Here is a 5,607-nt window from a genome sequence, read left to right as displayed (position 1 = left end):
GACCTTCCTTCCGCCGAGCCCCCAGCGACGGTTTTCCTTGCACAGACTCCTTCAGCACACCTCGTACCGAAAGGGGCCTAAAGCTCCTAACATGGCCACTACCCTCATCTTCTCTCAAAGCCGTCCCCCTTCGCTCCAGCCGTGAAATGGATGCCGGGAGCGGAAATGATCTCGCGAGAGCTGCCGGCTGGGGCGGGGTGGGGCCTCTGAGGGGAGGGCGTGGTTATTTGGGCCTCACAACCCTGAGTCCCTGGCGTGTTCCTGTTTTGCGTGTGGAGCATGGCTTTTACGGCGGTCGGGTTTGGCTGTGCCCCATCGTGCTTTCTATGCTTAGTCAACGAGTGGTGTGTTGGACTAAGGCCGTGCGGGGCCTGTGGTTCCTTCTTCCTGGGCCATTGCACCAGGAGTTAGAGCTCACGGCTTGGAAACCCCACCCCTGGTCCGTAACCTGTGAGCACCCGGGGATGTGGAAGTAGGTTGGGTGACTTGGGGTTTTCGTTTTATTTTTTTGGTTTTTTTTCTTTTTTTTCCAGAGAGGCCTAAGGTGCCTATCATTGAATGCTAAATTCTTGTGATCCTTGATAAGCGATTTGGAATCCAGTTATGTGGAGACCTGCTTTGATGTCAGTAACTATTTAGTTTGTATTTTAAGGGGGATTCTATTTTACTTGGCTGGCAGTCTTGAGATAGTGGGATCTTGCCAAGCCACACTAAGCAATGCAATTGTTGATGGAATCTTGACTAAAGTGTGGAATTAATCCTGAAAAAATACCCTTTTAGTACAAGTAAACACACAGAAAATAATGATTTGGGGATTATTCTTAGGTTGTACACCTTAAATAAAAATCACAAATGCCTCCTGTTGGAGGCTTTGCCTGTTAAAACATACTGCCTCAGGTGTCCTTTGTATATCTACAGCCTAGAAAATTGCATGCAACTAACTTCTGGAAAAGGGGCACTTAATAGCTTTCGTTACAGCAACTGGACACTCTTGTTGCAAAGATTCAGCAAGTATTTTGCTCAGAATAGGGCTTTGAAGCACAATAACGAGCCTGATTTTTCTGGAAGAGCCTGCAGGTTTCTAAATAGGAGCCATATTACATTTCCAGAAACTTTATGCCCAAGTTCAACTGACTGTAAAGTCATGGAGGACTTGAGTGCTCAGGGAGCTTTGCTGTGATGTGCTTCTAGCATGTCCTGGACTAACTGAAAGATTTTGGAACAAAGTTGTGCAGTTAATTACTGGATATACATGACCATGTCAAGTCTATGAGAGTCCACTGTTGAAAATCAATATTTGTAACTCAGCTGAAAATAAAGCTTTCCATCAAGTCCTGTCTAGGTGAGTGCAGTCAAATATTTACAATGACGATTAACTTCAAAACAAAAGCTCCTAAATTTCTATAAACTATATATGTAAAAAAAAAATTATTTGCAACTGAAGTACATGAAACTAAATTTATACATGTTTCTAGAATAACCTTTGGATACTCTAGCCATCTCGGTGCTCTCCAGTTTGTGAAATTTATAGTTTTTAATTCATGCTTAAAATCAGCAGTTGAAAGAATATTTTTATAGCATAAAGTGAATTTCAATTCTATATGTAAAAACTTCTTTGAACTCATTTTAAGAAGTTATCTCAAAGCCTTATCTAAACCTGGTAGGTACCATTTTAATATTAAATGTAAACTTAAGATAGTTAAATTGTATATTTGAAGGCACTGAAAGTGTGTATTTGAAAGAAACCCATGTAATTTAACTAGGCAAATAGTGCTCCTTCCTAAGTGCTTTCACTCCTTTAGAGGTGTTCTGTTTTTTCTGGGATAGAGTTAATGTTCTTCACAGTACCTGGTATGGGGCTGTGTTTTGGATTTGGTGAAACAGTGTTGGTAATACAGAGATGTTTTAGTTACTGCTGAGCAGCTTACACAGAGTCAAGGACTTTTATGCTCCTCGCCCCACCCCACCAGCGAGTAGGCTGGGGGTGAACAAGGAGTTGGGAGGGGACACAGCTGGGACAGCTGACCCCAACTGACCCAAGGGATATTCTATGCCATGTGATGTCATGCTCAGTATATAAAGCTGGGGGAAGAAGAAGGAAGGGGGGGGTCGTTTGGAGTGATGGTATTTTGTTTTCCTCTGTAACCATTAACATGTGATGGAGCCCTGCTTTCCTGGAGATGGCTGAACACCTGCCCGCCAATGGGAAATGCTGAATGAATTCCTTGTTTCACTTTGCTTACATGCTCAGCTTTTGTTTTACCTATTAAACTGTCTTTATCTCAACCCATGAGTTTTCTCACTTCTACCCTTCCAATCCTCTCCCCCATCCTACTTGGGGGGTGGGAGGGTGAGTGAGTGGCTGTGTGGTGCTTAGTTGCCAGCTGGAGTTACACCATGACAGTCCTTCTTGGTGCCCAATGTAAGGCATGAAGGGTTTGAGATAACAACAGATCTGATTGGGATGTGCTAGTGTCCTGGGTTCAGCTATAGCAGTCATTTTTCTCCTTCTTAGTAGCTGGTGCAGTGCTGTGTTTTTTTAACTTTCAGCCTGGGAACAACGCTGATAACACCGATGTTTTTAGTTGTTGCTAAGTAATGTTTATTCCAACCAAGGACTTTCTCAGTCTCATGCTTTGCCAGGGAGGAGGGGAAGCCGGGAGGAAACAGAGACAGGACACCTGACCCAAACTGGCCAAAGGGGTATTCCATGCCACAGCACGTCATGCCCAGTATATAAACCGGAGGGAGTTACCCGGAAGGCCCAGATCACTGCTCGGGTCGGGCTGGGTATCGGTCGGCGGGTGGTAAGCAATTGTATCCTCTGCCCTTGTTATTTCCCTTATCATTATTATTATTGGTGGTAGCAGTAGTGGTTTGTATTATACCTTAGTTGCGGGACTGTTCTTATCTCAACCCGTGGGAGTTACATTCTTCCGATTCTCCTCCCCATCCCTCCGGGAGTGGGGGGAGGAAGAAGGGGGGGAGTGAGCGAGCAGCTGCGTGATTCTGAGTTACCGGCTGGGCTCAAACCACGACAGCTAGATAGAATTTATAGCTGTGTTTGCTGTTTAGCTATTAACTGACAGGGTGCTATGCTTGCCATGGGGCTTGCTTGCCTTACTGTATATTAGTGTCGTGCTCATTAGCGGCTGCTTTTTGCTTTCACTGCTTGCTGTCCTGCTTATCATCTGACTCTGCTGTGCCTGGGAGCATTTTGATAACAGCAATGGCAATGCACCTGGGCTGGCAGATGGCCAAGGCGTTGCTGTTGTACTACTGGACAGGCTGGAACTCCAGTGTGAACTCTAGTCAAAGGGACTGTGTGACCTGTGGATGAGTCCACATGGGAGCAGGATGCCCTGAAACACCTGTGGTGGTAGATGAGTCCATGCCAGAGCAAGTACACATCTCGAAGCATCTATGGCCATCATTATGTCTGGGTCACAGCAGGTATACCTCTGAAGGGATGTGGCTCAAGGATGAGTCCACGCTGCAGAAGGTACACCTTGAAGCATCAGTAGCTGTGCATGAGGTCATGCTGGAGCACCACTTGGAGCAGTGTCATGGTTTAAGCCCAGCCGGTAACTCGGAACCATGCAGCTGCTCGCTCACTCCCCCCTTCTTCCTTCCCCCTGCTCCCGGAGGGATGGGGAGGAGAATCGAAAGAATGTAACTCCCATGGGTTGAGATAAGAACAGTCCAGTAACTAAGGTATAATACAAAACTACTACTGCTACCACCAATAATAATAATGATAAGGGAAATAACAAGGGGAGAGAATACAATTGCTCACCACCCACCGACCCATACCCAGCCTGACCTGAGCAGCAATCTCAGCCTTCTGGGTAACTCCCCCCAGTTTATATACTGGGCATGAAGTGCTGTGGTATGGAATACCCCTTTGGCTAGTTTGGGTCAGGTGTCCCGTCTCTGCTTCCTCCCAGCTTCCCTTCCTCCCTGGCAGAGCATGAGACTGAGAAAGTCCTTGGTCAGAGTAAACATTACTTAGCAACAACTGAAAACATCGGTGTGTTATCAGCATTGTTCCCAGGCTGAAAGTCAAAACCACGGCACTGCACCAGCTACTAGGAAGGAGAAAAAAATGACTGCTGTAGCTGAACCTGGGACAAGCAGGTACACCCCTAAAGGACTGCAGTCTGTGGGTAAGTCCAAACCGGAGCAGGGGCAAGGGGAAGAATGCATTGCAGTGTTAAACCGTATCGTGTGGTCCAAAGGGACCAGGTGTGGAGATTGTAATGGACATACCTTTAAACTGTTGTAAGCCATTATTTGAGTTGTATGTTATAGGAATTACTATAAGCATGTAAATATTTGAAAAAGATTTTTATAATAAAGGAATGAATACAAAAGTTCATCAAGATTCTATACTTTACTAGAAGTCTCATTCCCTACATAGAAGCACAAGTCCAAAGTCAGCTTCAGCAACAAGTTTACATACATTATGTATGTCATAATTTCTTGACTTGAAAGGAGTCCAATGTGAATCAGTATACATTTTATTAAATTATTCTATTATACTTCCTTATTCTGTGTGTTTATATACATAAAATGGCTCAATTAAGAGGAGGTGAGTGGGAAGAAATATGAATTCATGTTTTAGAGATGACCCACCCACAAGTGTAATTTAAAACTGTAATTAAAGTAGGTCATTTTTTAAGTTTTGCAATATGTTGTATAAATCATGACTTGCCCTTTTCTCCCTCTGGTGGGAAAATTACTTTTTATCTTCTAAAGTCACAAAGCAATAAAATTTCCTTCTGTGTGTGTGCGTTTTTGTTTGGGGTTTTTGGGGGGGGTGTGTGTGTTGTTTGTTTGTTTGTTTGTTTGTTTTAATGGAGACAGCCAGTTTAATGCCAGAGTGTTAGAAAAATGTATATGAAAACTTTTTTCATATACAGGACTAGTTGCAGAATCATGTCTAGCTTTTCATTATAAAAACTCTGGAGATGGTGGTATACAAATCAAGTCCAGGATCAGGGCAAGTAAGTGAAGGAAGCATGGAGCATTCTCCAAAATTAATAAAATGTGGGACTATTAAAGTTATTGGATAGATTCTGAAATTTTTTCAACACAAATGAATATTCTTTATTTTAGTGCAATAGCAAATTGAGTCATAGTCTACTACTACATTTTAATTAAATTTCAAGGTAGAAACATTTGTTAAAAGTCCAAATTTCATTCAGCTGTATTATACTATAAAAAACAATACTCATTTACTAAGCAAATTTTTGATGTATAGATCTCCTTTGTACACTTAATACTGTTTTTCATAAGCACCACTGTGCTTTTACAGTCACTTGCTGCACTGTTTCCTGCTTATGCATCCTGACCACACCTTTGTGCTTTCAGTACTTTTACTGGCCACTTAATTTAAGAAATGTGTACTGGTTTAATTTCAGGAGACTTGTAAATTTAATTAACTGGTGCAACCTATTTTTAATGCATTTTAAAAGCAGTTTATTTTGATTCATCATAAACCTGCTTCTAAAGGTATAAACAGACAATCAGGAAAAACTACCCCAAATAAAAATGTAACCTACATTGAGAGGAAACAGATGGTAATAAATCAGTTATTAGCAGTTT

This window comes from Strigops habroptila, chromosome W (genome assembly GCF_004027225.2).
Source record: "Strigops habroptila isolate Jane chromosome W, bStrHab1.2.pri, whole genome shotgun sequence".
Classification (NCBI taxonomy): domain Eukaryota; kingdom Metazoa; phylum Chordata; class Aves; order Psittaciformes; family Psittacidae; genus Strigops; species Strigops habroptila.
This window is presented reverse-complemented; position numbering follows the sequence as displayed.